Source organism: Schistocerca gregaria, chromosome 8 (genome assembly GCF_023897955.1).
Source record: "Schistocerca gregaria isolate iqSchGreg1 chromosome 8, iqSchGreg1.2, whole genome shotgun sequence".
Classification (NCBI taxonomy): Eukaryota; Metazoa; Arthropoda; class Insecta; order Orthoptera; family Acrididae; genus Schistocerca; species Schistocerca gregaria.
The window spans coordinates 306,844,839-306,867,004 of NC_064927.1; the positions used below are offsets into that span (position 1 = coordinate 306,844,839).

At 39.5% G+C, this 22,166-nt stretch overlaps 1 protein-coding gene and 1 long non-coding RNA gene across 5 annotated transcripts in view; both read left to right on the forward strand.

Moving 5' to 3' along the window:
* LOC126284235 (secreted protein C-like) overlaps window positions 1–22,166 on the forward strand; it is a 403,567-nt gene that overhangs the window by 359,039 nt on the left and 22,362 nt on the right. The gene's annotated exons all lie outside the window — the stretch shown is intronic.
* LOC126284238 (uncharacterized) lies at window positions 3,237–20,715 on the forward strand. Its single transcript, XR_007551453.1, has 4 exons — window positions 3,237–3,282; window positions 6,175–6,188; window positions 13,226–13,334; window positions 20,700–20,715. It is a non-coding gene; the product is annotated as an uncharacterized LOC126284238 (long non-coding RNA).

Here is a 22,166-nt window from a genome sequence, read left to right on the forward strand (position 1 = left end):
TACGCTTCCAACATTACTGAAAGTGGAAAGCCTTTTGATTAAGCAGCGCCTTTCTGTGAGAGTTTTCCTTCAACTTGCCTACGAAATTTGTTGAAACTGTTAAACTATTGGCTGACAATACTATATTACTGGATCGCTATGTGTCAGTTATATAACTGAGTTTTATTATTGTTGTTAACACTGGCGAAAAAATACATCGTTCTTGTTAATGGATGTCTTCGAATGTCTAACGAACAATGAAGATTTTAATGACCCAGAAGGACAATATCGTCAAGGATCAAAACTACTGGAACATTCATTTATCGAACGCTTTGATATGATCACTGAAACATGATACGAATCTGTATTAGTTTCGCTCTCTCTGAATCTGCTTAGTTGGTGTACCAATATATCGACAAATATTTCAGTTAATAATTCGAAGATATTGTACAGATTAATGGAGACCTATTGTACCTTAAGCTACTGAAATCAGGCTCCACTTCACATTTTAAAGCATCAACGCAGGTTCGCATTAAACCTACCGACAAATAACCTATTTATCTAGGCAACACGTTGTCTAACAATAAAAAAGAGAGAAATATACATGCAGACTGAAGCGACCAATTAGCACTCCAACCTAGAAGAAAAGTGTCCGAAAATACACGACAACAACAACCGTCGGCTGGAAAAGTTTTTCTTCCATTTGTTCATAACATCACGGACCGTATTGGTAAAGTTTTGGCCACGTTTCAAGTGGAGATAATCTTTCGACCTACCAAGAAAATTAGTGAAACTTTAAGATCGGTGAAAGACGCACGACACCCCTTACCTACCTCAGGAGAGTATAAAATTCGGTTTAGCTGTGGCATGGTTACATTGGACAACTAAAAGGATTGTTAATACCCGCCTAACGTAACACAAAAGGAACTGTAGATTGAGACAGATTGAGAAGTGAGCTGTAGCGGAACACGTTTTCAAAGACGGTGATCACGAAATAAAATTTAGTGAGACAAACGTGATAGCTAGGACCTCACATTATTATACTCACATGTATAGAGAAGCTATAGAGATCTACAAGCACGGAAATAATTTTAACAAAAAAAAGGAGGATTACAACTAGACAAGATGTGGCGTTCGACTTTGTACCAACGAAGTGACAGTCGATTGCCTGTAATCGAGAGAGATGGCACTAGCCACAGATAGTTTTAAAGTCGAAAGCACGTGAAAAGTGGTGGCGCCATCTAAGCGCTCTATATAAGTAGGACCACAAGCGCCTAGCAGCCAGTCTGCGACTCACCTCACAAGATGTTGCCCATAGCCGGCAACGAAACGTCAGGAAGGAGAGGTAGTTTTATGTATGGACCACAGCAATTCAGCTCGGAAGTTTTAATTAATGAAGACGCCAGCCGTGAAAGCTGACATGCTATGATTCGACCAATTAGACTTTGTACCAAGGCTGAGATTTGAACATCGGTCGCCTGCTCACTAAGCAAATATCCTAACCGCTACGCTACCCTGGGACAGAGGCCTTGCCTAAATTCACGGACTACCCTAGCACCCCTCCCTCCTCAATCCAATTTCCCATTCACACCTCAGCAGCAGTGCTGAGGCTGTCCAACTGTATTGGAATAGCACCTCAGTGTCGAATGAAATGAGGGAACCTGCCCGAAACCCACGCATAGGTGCTTCAACCAAATGAAACTATATAGTTCCACAGACCTTTGCAAGTCTCAAACAACTCTACCTAGTGAGCAGAATATCCGGGTTCAAATTCAGATTTTGGCTAATTTTTCATTCGTTATTTCAATCAGCACATGTATGTCATAGATGTTTGAGACCTGAAAGGGGCTGTAGAAGCAAACAATTTCATTAAGAAAAATTCTGTTACTAAAATGAACAATTATGTTAGTACCGAATCTCTACCTTAGTATCCTTACCGCAATGCATAACCACATGTGTCACATTATGATCCTATGCCATTTACAGTAATTATAGAAAATAAATATTTTCTACCTTCTCTGTTCGTGCAGTGTGGCAGGGTGGAGGCTCATTGGACCCACATTCGGGAGTAATTTTGCATGTAATCGATGTGATGAAATGCAGTATTACATAATATATTTGTTAGGTTTAGAAAGTGTGAGCAGCTGCTAATCCACCGTTTTAAAACTCTCTGTTTCAGGATTACCAGCACAGGTAAGCCTGACTGACCACACGTTTGCCAGAATGTTGCCACTATGGGTACGGCGTATCATGCGCGTTCATGTTGAACTGTAAGTCTCACTTAATGAGTGAGATTCTAATAGCGGTAGGTGATTCATTGTCTTACGATTTGTGATATTTCTGATCTTATGCTGCTAATCATGTCTACATTTGACTTTTAGCAACTTTTTTATTGGAGACAAGTGCATGCATAAACTTATTCTCTTGTATAGTTTCAAAATACTTGTTCCTCACTTTCCTTATTTTATTTCTTAACGGAATGAATCGCACATTCGTACCACAATTTGCTGCCCAGAGGTAAGTCCAAATGAAATTTCGAAGTGAAAAGATAAGTAACTCACAACTTTTTGCTGAGTTTACCTTATAGCCCAAAACAATTTGTAACGTGATTAAACTGCCTGAGGCGGCTTCTTTTCCGGTTTTGTAAAAATATTGGTGCCGTAGTTATCTAATTGTTCTTAGAGCACTTTTCCTCTTTAATGCATAGTGCCTTAATATTACTTATGTATCAATATAAGTTCACAGAGTAACAAATCGATATCGTGCTTCTTTCAGTTTAAATGCGCTGTAAAAGTATGAGATACATCTTGTAAAAATACTTAATATTGGAATAAGATTACCAATACTCATTAATTTTCAAAGTAAAACAGTCCAGAAACATGTGCGAGGAGATGGTCTATGCCAGATCGCTTGGCACAGCGGGCACCGTGTCGCTGCAACTGACTGCGAAAACTTTGCCGTTGGTTTACTCATGGGTCACAATGCAGTAAGCGGAGTCCTGTCCAGTTACAATGGACGCAATTCCCAAGTGACCGCTCACGAACTCACGACGTCAACAAGTTCAGTTTGTTTGCTCCATTCGCACACAGCCTACGTTGTCCTCTCATGAGATTCCGCATATTTATATTTGATTTAGGGACAAATACTACAGTCACAATAACATCAGCTAGTATTCTATTCACGAATCACAAATTCTGATTTAGTATTGAAAGATAATGAAATATTATGAACTAATGACAAATTTCTCTTCAATGTTGCAGATCGTGAACAGTGTCTTCGATCAGTTCGGGTCATCGTCACTTCGTAAGTTTATTTCGTGTTTAAATTACCAAATAAGTCGTCTAAATAACTCCGTTGGGAAAAAGGTCAAACTGCTAGTAATGTACGTAATTTGAACCAACAAATGGTGCGTAGATGTTCCGACGGTTAACACAGTTATTTGAACAAAAGATATGTCTGTCCTGTAGACAACCATTTTTAAGGGACGGAGCACATGTTCGTTTATAAAACGTTAAGTCTGTACTTTGTTCTTGGATTTCTTGAAAAATTTATATCAACATCACAGTTTCCCTGTATCTCATACATTGGCACATAATATGCACTGTAAGCCAAAACATTATGAACATTGCCCACTGTGACTTTGGATGTCGCCTGGTGAGGCGGGCACTCGACGCTGTAAAAACAACCATGTAAGCTGAGCAGATACGGATGGGGGATCACCGTAGTGAATATATGGATGGCAGACGGGGAGACACATTGAGATATGTAACTATCACAAAGTGCAGATTACAGCTACGCTCAGCCCGTGAAAGTGTATCTCGAAATCGGTGAAGCTAGTGCATGCACCGTTGGTCGTACAAGGCTGAATTTGGAGATCAGCAGCAGACCACGTCTACGTGTTCACTTGTTGACCCAACAACATCTTCAATTACGATTGCAGTGGTAACAGGACCATAGAGATTCGACTTAGATCAACGGAAACGTGTTGGCTCTTCGACTGAATCACATTTGTGCTACACTAGATCGCTTGCATGAGACCTGTGGTAGTAAGCGAAGACATGCTGACACCTGCGAATTACCTGCATCCCTTCATGCTTGATCTCTTCCCCGAGGGCGATGTCACCTTTCAGCGGTATAATTGTCTTTGTCTCGGAGCCAGATCCATACTAGAGTGGTTTGAAGAGTATTATAGCAAAACTAACGTTGATGTCTCGGCGACAAAATTCGCCTGATATAAATTCTATGGGACCAATAAAAATGGTTCAAATAGTTCTGAGCACTATGATACTTAACTTCTGAGGTCATCAGTCCCCTAATACGTAGAACTAACTTAAACCCAACTAACCTACCACACACATCCATGACCGAGGCAGCATTCGAACCTGAGATCGTAGCAGTCACGTGGTTCCAGAATGTAGCGCCTAGAACCGCTCGGCCACACCGGTCGGCTATGGGACCCATCTGGGTAACTATTAGGCAACAGTATGGCATATCCAAATCAGTGGCCCTTTCTTTACTCTATTACGTGATCTAAAGCCACAAACCTACCAAAAAAGCGTTGGCTTCCTGATACGTAGAAACATTGATGTATTTCGTTCCAAAGACGAACAAAAAAGCTATTAAGGAGGCGGTCATAACGTTTTGGCTTATCAGTGAACTAGTGCATTCGGTCAGGATGGCTGTAACTTTTATTTATCCTCTTGGAGGTCGTAAAGGCAAAGCAAGTTGGTCGACGGTGTTACAGGTACGTACTACGAGGAGAACGTACATTATGAAGTCATAGAAACGCCGAGAAAACAGTAGTCATTTTAGTAATCACAACTGGTAAGCAATGGGGTCTGGGTCTCATTTCATGCCGGGTCTCTGATTTTCTCCGCTCGATGACTGGGTGTTGCATTATTCTTACGTCCGTATCTTCTTAACTGACATCACGCTATTATGATGGCTGAACGGGTGTAGCCTGGAAGCCAATAAACTGAAAAAAATTCCACTTACCTCTGTGACCCATCCACCTCCTGAGGCTCCAAGCAAAGTTCCCAGGCAGCCGCGGTGCTCATAGACTCTTCAGCAACTTGCACCGAGTCAGGTCCGAGTAGGAGACCAGCGCGCTGCGACAACAGGTTGCGTAGTAACAAAGACAAGCTGTGTACGGCGGATGCCTGTCTGGGTAAAAGGGACACATGGGTAGCCGTTCTTCCGAATGGGAGTCCAATGTGTAAACCATGAATCCGTATTACACGATGTCACGCCTGTAGATGAAACGTTACTGATTTCCTTTATATAAAGTGAATCACATATTGTGTAGCTGTCAGAGATTTCTATGAGAGCGATTTGGGTTGACGGCTATTGTACGAATCGTGAATGAGTTTAAGGCTTCCTGTCTTCCAATACACTACGGAGATAAATGTGGTAGAAGGTAATCGTTGCAAACTACATACTAGATTAAAATCTGCTAGAATGTAATGCCGTGCTGTTTGTGAAACTTGTTTCACTGAGATGAAAGAAGGCGGATTAAAATCCATGTAATGTACGTGTTGATATACTTTGGAGCAAAATTATGGGTTTAAGTTTAGATTTTTTTTTTTTTTTTTTTTTTTTTTGCTGCGTTTGGTTATCTGCAGAAAAAGTTTCATGAGAGAACAGTTGTTTTCTTTGACGTGAAGGAGTACACTACTACGAGATTATAGAGCTACAAGTGCAAGGATATTTCATATTGTAAAAATATGTTTACAGCACTATTGTCTGATACCTGTGCAAAAGACTGGACACTAAATAAAACTTTAAAACATTTAGTTCAACATGTAAACTGAAGATGGGTATCGCAATAGCACGGAAAAGGCGTTTCTTAATCATCTACTACGTTAGGAATTTAAATAATATTAGTACACCCTCTCCTCACTGCATTTGGCACACGTGCTAAATTCTGTGTTACGATTCGATATAAAAGAAAAAGACACTTCTGTCGCTGTTACCCAATTTCTGTGGGTTTTTATAAAAAGCAGCAACTTACACAAAAAGGTTACGTGTTTCGTTTTCTAATCTTTTTGATGACATTACAGCAAGATAATTATTCGGTAGAAGACAATGAGATTGTTAGGACACTACCATTACTTCTCATACTAATTCTTGAGCATATATAGAAAGTACTGCCATATGTACAGTATAAGACACTGATAATGTTCCTTTCTTTTTCAGCTTTCGGCGTCCCGGTAAGAATTCCAGTCCCTTCTATCGAAACACGAAGATTTCACTAAATATTTTCGCAACTCGAAGTATTTTTGACAATTATTTCACCTATGCGTCAATGTAAAGCATCCACACAGGGAAGTATCTACTTTTGTAATACGTATACCGCTAAGGTTAGTTTAACTTCATATCTATAAAATTTTTCGTTAAAGTCAAGTAAAAAGCATTGATACGAGTATATAATTAGTCTCGTAACCACACTGTTAATCACTTTAGATAATAACGTCACCACTTTTCTCATTAAATCTCTATTATTGAAGCAAGCTGTATCGGAACTGAACAATCGCTACTTAAGACGCAAATATAGCGATACAGCCTTCACTACAACAAAACGGAAAAGTTTGTATTAAAGAGCAAACTTGTCAGCGTACAGTAAATTTGTTACTTACTTTACAGAAACCGCACATCATACTAATATGTTTTAATATGTTCACATATCTGTCACATGAACCATAATCTGTTACTGAGAGTGATTGTTGGCTCATTAAACCAGCTCAATTAGGTTGTAACGTAGTACAAATCTGGTTTTTATACTGAGGGAAGATAACGATAATGACCAATTTCAAAAACACCTCCTCAAATCCTAATCTGTAACAGCCTATTCTCATGTAATACTGACGAGAATATGTGCTGGAGGTTTCACATATATACCTTTCAAGCAGAATGTCAGTACGCTTAAGAAAGGTGTAGCAGTTAATAATCTGTTCCTTGCTGGCCCAACTAGATTTCAACCTCAGGGTGGCTACCAACAGTGTTGAAAGCGTATAAAAATGCATTACAATAAGACACACGCTCCAGTCCAGAGACTTTATGGTTGTATGAGCATTTAACAAGAGTAGATAATAAAGTAACATACCGGTAAGATGCAAGTCAATCCTTAATTATGGCTTGTCTGTACAAATGCACTTAGTGGGCTGTCCATGTCAGTAGCTCACTCTGAGGCCGCAGTTTACAAGTATTACACGATTTGACCTCAGACATTGCTAAAGACACCTAAGATATGTATCATTCAAAATTCAGTCGCTACCCTCGTGCCAGTCGACCTGCGAGATGGTTGCTGTGTGAACTAACAGTTGTTTAATCATATTACTGCTGAAAAAGGTTAATAAATAATAAAAAATTTAACTTAACTGTTGCTCACGAAGATATAACTAATTACTAAAACAAAATTAGCCTCATTATATCACCAGCTCCAATTAAAAAGAAAGTAAACTATAAGAACTTACGTACCTTTAGAAGTACGTTATAAGAAACAAAACACACTACATTTTACAATGCATGCACACCCAGATGACCCATTGGTACAGCTTGGGGATAATAATGTTCTAGAGTACGCTGGCTAGTGATGAAGAAAAATAGTCATGCTATTTAATACCGAACATGTTCTCATATATTTGAATAGAGTAATACTGTTGTAACTGGCCAATACTAAAGGCCCGATGCGTCTGCTGGCCTCTGCTCACACCAGCCGAGCCCAAAGCGGTTTTTAAAAAGCTACCAAAAACGTGAACTCCTCGTTTAGACCTGATCTTTGAGCAGCGCACCGTGGCGTGACTGCTGGTGGCAGTAAATGATTGAAAAATTTATGGACCTGGTAGAGGAGCTGTAAATTGTGTGTTGTACTCATTCTGAACAGCAATACTGAATTCGATAAGGTAGCGGGGGATATTTATAATAGGCAAACGATAATTATGGTTTGACTTGCATCTTACCGATTTGCTACTTTACTATCTACTCTTACACAAAGCATATAAGTCTATTAAAATTATTTGTTTCATGCATGTGTCACACTGTAATACACTCAAAGACAGAAAATACGACGCATCGTGAAGGAATTACCCGAATGGAACGGAAATCGGGAGATGTGATGTACATGTACCGACAAACATTACAATTTCAGAAAAAGTGGACGATTTATTCAAGATGAAGAGCTTCATAAATTGAGCAACGCAATAACTCGTTGGTCAATCACTGTAGCTTATGTAAACTGTTATTCGCCTTAGCATTGATTGACAAGGTTGTTGGGTGTCATACTGCGGGATGTAGTGCCAGAAGAATCTGGTGTGTTAGATCGTGAAATTCCCGTTATGGTTTGAAGGCCCCAACGTTTTCAACTCGAGAGAAATCTAGCAACTTTGCTGGCCAATCTAAGGTTTGGCAAACACAAAGACAGGCAGTAGAAACTCTCGCGATGTGCGCACGCCCATTATCTGGGTGAAATGTAAGCCCAGGATCGCTTGTCATGAGGGTCAAAGAAACAGTACGTACCAACTTATGGACTTACCGGTGTGCTGTAAACATGCCGCTAGTGACAACTAAAGGGGCTCTGCTGTAAAAGGAAATGGGACTCCAGACCATGACTCCTGGCTGTGAGGCTATATCGCGGGCGGGTGGAATCCAACCACTGTCTACGGTGTATCCAGACCCGTATGCTGCCTGAAATCTCTTTGACTGGAGTAGAATTGTCCACAGTGAGAGTATTGCTTCCAACTGAGTCCCGATGACAAGCTAAGACGAATTTCAAGACGTCCCATACAACGATAGGATACCAACTTGACTCTCTTCCACCACAGAGCCCAAGCCAAAAGTGGTTGTCTGGAGTGTCAGATTTTTATAGCAGAATCCCTTTGGTTGTCATCCACGGCACCCTTACATCTCAGTGGTACATCAGCGATATTCTACACCCTATTTTATTGCCCTTCGTGGCAGGATCCTGGACTTCCATTTCAGCAGATAATTCCCGACCGCACACGGCGGGAGTTTCCACTGCTTTTCGTCGATCTTGTCAAGCCTTACTCTGGCCAGCAAGGTCGCAGGACCTCTACCAATTGGGAATGAGTGGAGCGTTATGGTCATGCCCTCCAACCAGCTCGAGACTTTGAAGATCTAACACGCCAACTGGATATAATTTGGCCCGATATTCCTCATGACGACACCAAACAACTCTATCAATCGATGTCATGCCAAAACTATTTGTATAAGGGCCAGAGGCAGACCAACGTGTTCCTAACGCATACTTTGTGAAGCTCTTCTTCTTGAATAAATCATCCAATTTTCCTAAAATTGTAGTCGTCTGTTTGTCTGTCCATGTACACTGTAGAAGACCAATTTTCACGTCCAACAAAATGTGTAATATAAAAGATCATTAATACCCATGTTCACGTACGCTATTCTTACAATCTAAATTTTGTGTGTAGCTGCTACTATCCGGTGCCAAAATATACTGCGATTATGTCGATGTATCTGGCTTCATATATGAGTTACGCTGAATTTAATTAATTTAAAATTAAATTGTTACTCTCAATTATTAGAGTTATGGATCATATGATTATCTGAGCCGATACGTCTCATCAAAAGAAAAAAATTTGACCTTCTCTTTGGTGGCTTGGTTACATTATAAATGGCTAGTTATAAATTCACATTCTAACTAAATCTGTTTGTCTCTAACTTTTTTATACTATTTGACGCGTAATTTAATCAGGTTTCACATGACAACTCGCACGTCTCTGTACATAGCATGCACATGTGCAGATGATAGCAAATCAACTGAGACTTACCAGCGGCCAGTGGGCAATAACATCACGGGCTCGCGAACATCCCCTCACGAAGTCTGCATTCGGCTCAGTGGGAGGGACGAGCTGAACGGTGGGAAACGTATTCCAAGCACCACCTCCAACTGGCGAGAGGTGCGAAGCCGTCCAGCACTAGCCCCATGATCGATTCAAACTTGCCGTTCGACCAATAGAGCTGAAAAGCCGATAGGACTTGCTCTGTAATAACTCTTACTTACAGGTTGTAGATACACAACAGATGTAATGATAGCACTATATGACTTGGCAGGCTTTTCCAGTGTAATAAGTCTTGAAAGTCTTTTCGGTTTTGCTGCTGGATTCTAAAATTAACTCGATTCAACATTCCAGCGATCCAACTGTTTGTCATCTTCAGGAGAACTCTGTTTGTTCTTATGAGTCCCGCTGAGAACTAATGCCACGAGGCAAATCGACGTCCTATATAGGCATCCCACCAGCAGAAGCCAAGTTCTCCTGAAGATGGCGAACAGTTGGATCGCCGAAATATTGAATGGAGTTGATTTTAGGGTCCGGGAGCAAATCATAGGAGAATTTCAGTGGTAGCATTAACGGAAATTGTAACCTGCACTTTACAGAATTATTCTGAATATAAAATGTAACACATTGGATATAAATGAATTATGAAAATATTATTGTAACTCACTCGTTACCTCGTTACAGGCGAAGAACGGGCGCCATTGATTTGTTCTGAAAATGTAACGAAAAACGTGCGTAATGTAGTCTACTGACCTTCACATATCTGTCTTTTCCTTGTGGTATGTACCTAACATTGGTGTTTGAACCAGAATGGCAGATAGAATATTCTGTCTGCTTTATGCATGTAGAAAACTGCATGTATCACATAATAGCTCTCGTGAAATGGACTAGTTTATAAGACAGTACATATGTAAGGACTTGGTTGCGTGCAGACCATGCCTCTTCCAACCTCTAAGCTGAACAGTTGGCTGTCAGACATTATACAATGCCCATCGCCCCTGGAACAGAATGAAGTCTCATTCCCCTACTCTTTCTCATTGTGGAGAACCGTCTGATAGGATGTTTCATTTTATGACAGTAAATGCTGAGTTGTGGGAGCTAAATACTGTAGCACAATCTGTTTACTGCTCTCTAATTGGCCTATTTTAGAGTAAGGGATATTCCTCTGCGAGGGAGGTACGAGTGAGGGAGAGGAAGATAAGCGAGATGGATGAAGAAGGGATAATAGAAGGTATGGTGGAGGGGGCGGGGAGGATTCTAACGTAAAACCCAAATGCCAATGGTCAAATATAGTCCAGAATAGTCTGAGACCCTCTGCCCTGGCTAAAAATAAGTATGGAAACCCTTCTCATTGTGCAATATCGGCACCTATTGGTTTTAACCACTGAAATTTAGCTCCACGTGCACACAACTGGACAGTATTTGATCATGCGGTATCATTGTTAACCATGCGAATGGACCTCGCAAAAGGTGCACTAATCCACAGAGGGAGCTAACTCGACACAGGGCGTTCATTCTACAATAGCCTATGCGTATGTGCCATCGCAACAGAAACAGATACGTGTACCAGTGATATCCGGTTTAAGACTCAGCTGAAGAGCAGCCTAGTTGGCAGCCGAATGCATCATGGTTGATATCTACATCATTAAGCTGTACTCTGGAAACCACATTGATTCACGTTACGGATGGAAAAATCGAGGAATCACTTAAGCGTTCTTCGTATACTTCCGTTATCAGTCAGTTTGCCTACCACAGTCTTTGTAGTGACCATAACTTGTTCAGGTTGTAGGTGCAATTCTTGTAGCTTTACGCAGTTGGTCATCGTGAATATCATTACACTCATTGGACTCTTATATACATTTCGTTCTCATCAATTAATAATTAAGAATGATATTACTGACTTCACAGCCATAATTTACGAAATTTATCATATTACATGAACCTTCATCCCTTAAGAATTAGGAACATATAGACAAATAAGGGACATTTATATCTTACACAGTAGTTAAACGTAGCCCCAAAACTCTATGCACCATATGTCCGTATTTAAACGGTGAACAGTTTTAGGGAGATTAGCGTCTGTTGATCATGCACATCTTGGTGATCAGTTGAAATTTGGTTAGATATTGCCTTCTAATTTCCTTTTGCCTTATTTCTTATTAACGCAAGTGCTAGATTCATTACTTAGTAATGTGAATATCTATATCAGAACTACCTTCCAAGTATTTCGTCCCAACTAATTTTTAGTTCACGTGAGTGTCCCTGCACTGGCTACATTTCCGAAACAGAGATGGTGGTCAGTCCATCCGAGTATTATGCTATTGACCTAGCAACAGCAGATAATGAACAAACTGAACAAATCGTCAAAGTGGAAAACGAAATGCGTTAATTCTGTTATCAGTACCCGCATAACATGCTTCATTGTTGTTCAGAAGACTTGTGGTAGATTTCGTTACTGTCAAATATTGTTCTAATTTATTCTCCATGACGCAAGTAGTCAGTTTACCAGTTGTAACATACATGAATATGTAGATGAATAAATCTCTTTGTGTCATAAGATGTTCATACACGGCTTGGCACAGATATCCTCAGGCTGTGTGACTTGACAGAAAAAATGCTGTTTTTACATGTATGTGGTGTGGCAGGTATAAATATTATTCGTCTTAAGTGTTCTTTGGTCTAGAACCGCTAATTACAAATTTAGATATTGCAGCATGTATCGATCTGAGGGAAGAAAAAAATCTGTTGAGTGGGACGAATAATCCTATTGCACTTCAAACTCTCTTTTCTAATCGTCTTGGATCCTCGGTGGTCAGGTACAATACCTTGATGAAAGATGGTTGTCTTTTTTGTACTGATGAATGGTTTTTCATATAACCTCTCGGAAACTTGCTTGCTGTTTTATTCTTTGTAAGATAGCAAATACAAAATACATTTGGCATACTAAATAATAATGATCACAAAGTTGGACGTAATCTTCAAATTTTATTTGGTGCTCACACAACAGATTTTTATATATCGTTTTTTCTTTTCCAGAGTGAAATATTTGGTCCATGTATAATCCTTAGTAATAAATCAATGCATAATGTTCTCAGGGGAAGGAACCATTCAACACTGTCAAACACCGTCAAGAAATTGGTTTCGCCGTATGATTTGGGCTGGATTTCAACAAACTGGGAATCAGTCTTCAGCTGATATCTTTTCAAATTCATTATTTATGTAGCTTTATAGTAGTTTGTCTCTTCGAATGATTCTGACCACAGATGCTCCGTACGGATATTGTGCAATACGGCCAAAAATAATACAAGCGAAATGTCATTTACAACTACAATACGTCAGTTACATGCCCTAATATTTTCACATTATTTTCCTTAATAGGTTTTGATGTTCTTACTCAGTGTAGTATATGACACCACTGTCTGATGATTTTCCAGAATCCAATGAGCATCTTCTCTCAAGGACAGTCATCTGGCAGTGGATCCGGATCTTCTGATAGCGGATCTGGATCATCTGGTAGTGGGTCGGGAGCATTTGGCCCCTTCGGTAAGTTTTCTGGTTACCTATATGTTTTAAAATAGGTTTATATACGTTCGTTAGACAAAAAATCGCACAGATTAGCATTAAGCAGTAACCGTAGCAAATTTTGAATATAACATTCACACCTCCTATTGAGATTTAACTTTCGGCTAAGCTAACTTGAAAGCTTAAAAAGCTTTCATGGAACTGATAGAAGACTTCATCAAAACCGATAAATATTTCTTTAACGATTTTAAAACATAAAGTACGGGACTAGATTATAGCACTTGCAAAAGTTGGGTATAAATTATCCCCGGTCCCCTCCTCTCCTCCTCCTTAGTGCTGAGGGGGGGGGGGGGTTAAGAATCAGGATTAAAATAAAATGAGTCATACTGTTACGGTACCACTGATCACCTTAAAACGGCAATCGTTGCTAACCTTATACCTCTGAGAAGAATTTGTAAGTAAATGGCTCTGAGCACTATGGGACTTAACATTTGAGGTCATCTGTTCCCTACAACTTAGAACTAATTAAACATACCTAACCTAAGGACATCACACACAGCCATGCCCGAGGCAGGGGTCGAACTTGCGATCGTAGTGGTCGCGCGGTTCCAGACTGAAGAGCCTAGAACCGCTTGGCCAGGAATTTGTAAGTAGTTGTGACCGTGGGATAACTTAATGGAAACAGAGCAATCAAACTGAGATTCGTTTCCCAAACACTCCAGCAAAGTATAACTGACAGTTAACGGTTAGTCAGGAACAGACGTTCTCCCAGCACAAAAGCAAGTTGTAACATTACATATTAAAACAGGCAGTCTTGTGTCAAGCGAAATTATAACGCAGAAGGCACTGTTAAGGCTAACCTAAGCTTCCTTGACACACACTAACCTCTTTCCTTGTATCTGTTCATGCTACAGTACGGTAACATAACCATTCCGATAAATGTGCTACCAACAAAAATGACCAATGAAACAGTAAACAGTAACATATGCCTTTCAGTAACACGTATCTTAAGCGAACTAGATATAACAGTTTACAAAACCAATTACCGACACACTTGAAACTAGTAGCAATACTGAAGAGGAAAAAGCTTGACGTGATTCTGAATTTAAATCAGGAGGACTACTAATTATCATATTCTGTTACTTCATTGCTTAATACAGCGCCTTTATTCATGTGCATTACCCAAAACGAATCAGAATAGATCCACAGTTCTTTCTTAGACTCGGTTTGAAGCAAATCAACAGACTGCAAATCTAACTACAGTGTCTCTGCAGGAGCATTTGCATTGCTTCATTAACTAACTAGCCTAGTACTTGAAGACCCTTAAACTTTCATAGTTTGAAGAACCATACTCATTAACAAGAGCTACACCAGTAAGTGTAGTAAATTGAAAGTATTCTTATCATTAATTATTAATTAAGTAAAGCACAACAAACTATAACTCTTTAAATAACAGATGTGCTTTGATACTCACTCTTTCGACCTGCTCAGAAATATAATTGTCTGCCCAAACGACAACATTAAATTTAAACTGACCCACTTTCTCACAATAAATCAGGATACTCAGAACTAAATTCGCTACGATATTATTCCTGTCCAGCTTTGTGATTTGGGAAAATCACGGGTGTAAGATAGAGTTTTTAACAACACCACAATCATTATTATAAAATCAACCAAATTGCAAAAATACCTGGACCGTTTAGAGTGTGCGAAATATACACTAGTTAGGGGAAGGCTGGTGGTACTGGTGGCGCAAATTTCAGTGGCTCTTAACCTGGCGGTGATGCAATCATAGCAACATTGTTGGCCTCGCCCTGTTACACATGCTTTTGGTGTCGGAATTATATTTATAGGGCCAAAAACCATGTCATGGTAATGGTATCACCAAATTCAGCATCCGAGGCCAATAAATACTGCCTTTAAGCTCATCTAGTCTCAATACTCCAGGAATATGAGCCACAATGATCCGCTACTGCCAGAGGGGTGTTAACCACAGCACAGCTCACCCCAGACTCCTTACCCGTCACAAAGGACGAGTTGCCACTTGGGTTCCAACCACACCTTTTCCACTCCGCCAGGCTACTTCCATAGCTGCAATACTTACACATCTTTTACATTCAACACTACGTTCCCTAACTATGGACTAAGTCATTTACAGTACAGAACAATCATTTCAGCAGTTATTTAAATTCACAAGCATAATTTAAACAGGATCGATCAAAAGTTCACATATCTGAAATATGTGCACAAAGTCAAAGAATTTTCCATGACAGATACAACATTATACATAAGCAATACTACAAATGGACATAGGAATGTTGATACAGATACGAAATAAGTCAAAGTAGATGTTACAATACGTCTCAAATGGTGTAAAACAAAGGTTCTGCAGATGTATGTCAGTAATCCAAACCCGACTAGTGTACAAAAATAAGTACAGTCTGGAAAATAATATCACATGATGAAAAATGGAAAACAATAGCGGTAAATGACAACTGAAATTTATCAACCACCCTCATTGTGCTATCTGTATACTACTGCAGTTACTTCTGACTCGAGTGGGCACATAATTCAAAACAACGAAACATATTTTACTAAATTCTTAGAACTGAGCGACTCTTTCTTTGTCAATGCACCTCCTGTTACTTAGTAACGTTAAGAAATTGTCATCCACAAACATGGTGTTTGGCGTTTGTTTTTTGATCTGTAAATTCTTCTGATGCCTTGAAAAAGGGCTGGCATGTAGTATAGTAATGTCAGTATTAAAGAGGTTCTATATTTAAATAAATGTACAGGAAATACTTGTACAAGGTTTACAGGCAGTAAACAATGCACAACATTGTCAACAAATTGCATCGGCCACATTATGCAGAGCTATCTGCTAAACAGTTTGTTCAGAGTGCATAAAGCTGTATCAGATACAGTAATTTCGTGACGAAAGGCTTACTATGAAGTAAAAAAATTCGTGCACATTTGAGACACCCACTCAGAGATGAGACAAATTCCTGTGTAAGTGGCAAAATTGAGAATGGACCACGAACTGAGTGAAGAAGTGAGATTTTCGCAGATGGTCGCTGCTTCTGTTTTCAGAATGACTATCATCGTACGTTCGTCTCGAGAGACAGAGGTACACAAGAATGTCTCAGGAATACCGTGGAAAGAGTCGAGTTTGGTGATGGCTAGGTCCTCCTATGGGAGAGGGGTGGGTCTGATGGACGAACGATTCACAAAAAGTCACATAGAGATAGTCCTTACAATATCATGAACACATGGAAGGAACCCTTAACGGAAAGACATGACCAACTGGAACGAGAGTTACTGTTCAGTACTTGAAAGACTCATACTATTTGTATTTAAACTGTATACACAACTGATATGCCTTCAGTATTTGTGGCCTAAAGATATTCTCCTTCTTGAACAAAATTTTTACCATGAATGAGCAACAATGCGATTTGACCTATATTGATGGAAATATTCGGTGGTAGGCAGGACTTTCATATGCATCGATAAAATATAAGGTGGTTTCACCTGTAAGTAAGGAACGAAAATTAGGAACAAGGCAAGCGTTCTAACACACACTAAAAGTGTGAATGCGTGCTTCCTTATAAGAGAACGCGTACGCCGAAGATGTAGACTGTGTTGTTTGGAACCGAACACCTATCCATAAAAAGCATTAACCACAAAAGCCAGTTGAAAGTAACACGAACCACCACGTATGACTCAAAAATAAACTGATATTAATCCTTGTACATGCAACTAAGCTTCGATCTGAACAAAACCTTTAATCTTATTCACAAAGATAACATGTCTGTAGAGCGAAAACCATGTGTTACAGTATTACTCCAAAAGACATTTGCGACCAACGATCTCACCTTGAATTCCAGAATGTTGCAGTTTGGAAATGACCACCGTGGCAGTACCCCAGCAAAGCGTCTCTGACTTCAACGATATGACCAAGTTAGGGTGCACTCTCTGTATCCACAGGGAGAGATCTGCATGACTAGACCCAGCGGCCAGAGGGAGAGAAGCTTTATCTGACCCAAAAGTTTATCTGACCCAAATCAACTGACGGGTCATTAGGACTACGTCTCAAAGTACAGCGTACAGATGGTCCTACTACGTACACAAATACGTTATTTCCCTAGAGTACGAGAACAGTGCGTAGCGAAACTGTGCACCTTGCTAGCGACGTACAGATCGCATAGTGACAGTTAATATGAAAGCCGTTTTCTAGTAGTCATTCTCAATCGCTATTAATTATTTTTCCAAAAGTCAGAAATGCTGTTTTTCTGAGTTTTTTTTTACTTTTAATAGTACTTTTGAAACACAGAAACAACCGTACTGTTGCCAAACGCACTATCAGATCAAAAATAAGTTGCCATCCCTATGTGAATTAACCACACAATGTCACAAGAGACGAAACCGCCAATACAAAAGAAGGTGCAACGTACTGTGTGCGGCAGAAACAGCAGAATATATCGTTCAGAAGAGGTCAGTGCCTTCGAATGTTGATCATAGGTTGTAACTGAATGTCAAACCCGTTAAGGAAATTGCAACCCTTCTACGTTCAACTGAGATATGAATGTCAAACGGCAACGCGAATGCGTGTTTAGGCAAACCTACTGTCTAAAATTTTAGAAACCATTCTGGAGCATAGCTATCGCCTTAAATGGTAAAAATCAGATAAAAACAGTCCCCATCGCGTTTTCAGATTTTTTTACCAACAGTCCAACTAGCACAATAATTGTACACAAGCAGTTGAAAAACAATAGGGTATCTGTATCTCGTCTACATCTACCTCAATACTCCTCAAGTCACCTGACGTTGCGTGGCCGAGGGCGGTTCTGGTACCACTCATTATACTTCCCTGTTCCACTTGCGAATGGCGAGTGGGAAAAATGACTATATGTAAGCCCCTGTATTAGCTCTAACTTGATGAATTTTCTCCTTGTGGTAACTCCACGTGACGTGTGTGGGTGAAAAAGTAACATTCTGCCAAACTCTTCCCGGACAGTACTTTCTTGAAACTTCAATAGTCTCTTATTGTTTCTTACAGTGAATTTTTTTATTTTCAAAAAACGCACAATACATCAAAATAAAACATGTTCCTTAATTCTACAACAGATTGACGTCAACGATATGGGCCTATAATTATGTGCATCTGTCCTGCAACGCTATTTGAAAACGGAAATGACCTGCGCCTTTTTCCAATCACAAAGTCCCTTTGTTGCTCTAGGGACCTACGCTAAGCTTCTGCTAGAAGGGGAGCAAATTCGTAGGTATAATTGCTATAGAATCTTAAAGGTATCTCATCTGGTCATGTTCTTTTCTACGATAAAGCGATTGTAAGTGTTTTTGTATCACGTGATAATGTATCTCAGTATCTGCCATTTTGTACGATGATTGAAAAGATGGACCGTGTTACCCCCTTCTGCAGTGAAACCGTTTCGCACGACCGAGTTCAGTATTTCGGCCTGCCCTCTGTCATTACCCGTTTCTGTGCCATTATTGTCAGTGAGTGACCGAATGGATGTTTCGAACCGCTTACTTATACTACGTAAGAGCGAAATCTCTTAGGGTTTTTAGTCAGAACAATTTTTACTTTCTCATTCATTGAACGCTTCTCTCGTTGCTCTCTTTAGGCTCATTTTCAGTTCATTTAGCTTTTTGTCAGTTATGTTTTCACTTCTCATGAATTTGTGATGAAGATCTCTGTGTTTATGTAGCAGTTTCCTAATACAAGTATTAAAGCACGATGGGTCTCGCCTGTCCATTAAGACCTTGGTCGGAACATACTTGTCTGAGACATACTGAAGGATGATTTTGTATTTATTCCACTCGTGCTCCTCATCTTCGTTCCCAGCACAGAATATCTGATGTTTACTACTCAGAAACTCTACAATTAGCCTCCCGTTACTTTTCCTAAGCAAAAATATTTGCCTACATTTGTTGATATTCCTTGAAATACCCTTAATCATAGCTGTTATGACAGCCTTATGATCAATGATACGCTCCTCCGGGTTACCAGATTTCAAACGTTTAGGTCTGTTTGTCATTGAGGAGGTCCTAAACATTACCTTCAGGATTTGATTGCACGAGGTAACTTTCAGACAAGAATTTCTGCTCTGGCACCAGTTGTGATAGCATCACTCTCTCTATCTATACCTGGCAAGGTTGGTCACCCCCTGTTACACCGGAACTATCAGGAAATCTATTAATGATATTCCCCATACTTCCCTGTTGCCCCTCCTCTCGCTCAGGCAGAGCGTCTTGGCAGTGGGGTGAGTGATCGACCGGACTGAGTGCGACGGCATGCTATACATAACGCAGCCTGAGTTCTGAGTTCTTGGCTACCCCTGAGTTAGCTCAGACCCCAGTGTCCAACTTCATTACCTACTCCGCTTTTGCCTATTGGGGAAGATTGGACTGTCATTTCTCCACAGACGTTCACACAACGGCAGAGTCCAAGCTGTAGCAAAGGCGAAGAGTGGATATCCTAATGTTAATGTTTACATGTAGCTGTCAAGATACTTCTGATGAAGTAGTATCGCAACAATGGTTAACCAAATAGTTTTTTCAAGTACAATAGAGAATTTGTAGATAATTGGTATCGTGGATTGCAAATCACTTTTAATTATGTGTTTCAAACATTACTGAGTGCCAAATGCCTTTTGTTTAAGCAGAGACTTTTAGTCCAAACCTTCCTTCAACTAGCCCTTGAAAATTGTTAATATTGTTTAACTTCTCGCTAATAATACGAGAGGTTGGAACGGTAATGTGCTAATTGTACAGCTGAGCTAGGTTGTTGTTGTTTACAATGACGATGAACAGATCGTTTGCCGGAAATCACTGAGTTGCTTTAATGTAACAATGAAGCGTTATTGGAGAATTAAGGATGTCTTATTGTGACCCAGGACAAGAACAATCATTATAGGAGAAAGAGGACAGGACCTTTTGTTTACTGAACGTCCTAATACGATCACTAATCATGGTATGAATCAGCATTAGCATCAGACCTCACACTATTTAGTTGATGCACAAATATATTGACCAATATCTCGATTTATAGCCCGTAACTTGCATAGAGCGTTTACGATGCTCCAGTTAGTAACAGTTTCACAATCTCCATTTCGGTGTTTTAACCATAACGCACAACCACCTGTGTCTCAATGACATCATATGAATACTAAAAATAATTATATAAGCTACATATTTAGTACGTTTCTTTGATCGTGCGGTGTGAAACAGTGGTAGCTTACTGGACTCACACTCTGGAGTATCTTTGCATGTAATCTATGCAATGTAAACTTGTATTACATGTTATGCTTGTTAGTTTTAGAAACAATGAGCAGCTCGTAATGAATCCCTTAAAATTGTATGTTTCAGAAACACCAGGAGAGGTAAGCCATCCAGCAACGTGACTGGACACAATTTCCCGAATGATGCCACTAAGTGCTTGGTATACGATACTCCTATTGAACTGTAGCTCTCACTTACTGAGTGAAAATATCATGGCGGTAGGTGACGCACTGTTTTATGATTTGTGACAGAGTGAATACTTGCTGACACTTGCTGTATGATTACAATTTACGTCTGGCATCTATTTTGTTGGAGGCAATTGTATGCATAAACTTAGGTACACGTGTAGTTTTAAAATACGTCTTCTCCACTTTTCCTATTTTCTTTATTAATATGGAAATAATCTGGCACTAGTACCAACATTTTCTGACAACAAATGAGTTTGAATTAAATGTCTGAACTCAAAGTTTTCCAGTATCGAGTTGACATACATCAGAATTTCGAATTAGGACTGAAAAATTATTTTATTTTAGTATTATATTTTAATATTAATGGTAATAACACTCTTTCACATTTTGCAGTTCGCCGATGCTGTCTTCGGAACTGGGCAATCGGGGTCACAAGGAGGTCGTAAGTTCATTTATTGCTTTCATGTTTGTATATGTATTAAATACATTCTGTTTCATGTATGGACTGATGAATAATTAAGAATTAACGAGATATTATTTGAGATTTTAAATGTTATACCTTCGAGGTTCCTGTAATTAATTATATGGAAACAAATTTAGACTTCAAGGTCTGGTCTGCACAGATATCATTAAGTGCAGAAGAAACGTTGAGGCCGTGCCAACAGTTCCTGCGATTTCTTCAGCTCAATTAGATAGGCAGTCAGCACGATAGTAGGTGAATAAGAATTTATATAAAAACTTAAGTAGTAGGGAAACTAAGAGAGAACGCAACAGTGCTTGGAATGACTACTAATAAATTACACAAAATGTGACGACTTTGAAACTAATTTGTGATAATTAACGAATGAAAACTGCATCAATCAACATTCTGAGAAAAACATTTTTAAATATCTTGGTACACGGTTTAAACAAGGAAATAGTATCAGCAAGTTTGTTAAATAAAATTTAAATCTGAATCACGATAGAGTTTGAACGACACGTTTTAATTCTATAAAATTGTTTAAAGAATCCTTAAGGAATGTTGTAAACGTCAAAGAGCTCTAGAGACACACTACAGTTTCAAACAGATTGGTAATTGTGGTAAAACAGAGATTTGGGAGCCATTTGTTAACCTGCGAAACATATCCAGGGCCGCACGTGTACTCTCATCAGAATATATTAATGCTGCAGAATAAAACTAAAGAAAGTGCAGAAGATAGAAAATTAAGGAAGTGAGATGTAATTGTGTTAAAGAATCAGAAGTCATTGGGAGTTTCAGAGGAAGCTTTGCGCAACGATTGAATCAAGGATAATGAATACTAATAAGGAGTACTACAGCAGGCGAATGAAAAAGTGAAGGCAGAACAAGACCAAATAGGCAAAAACT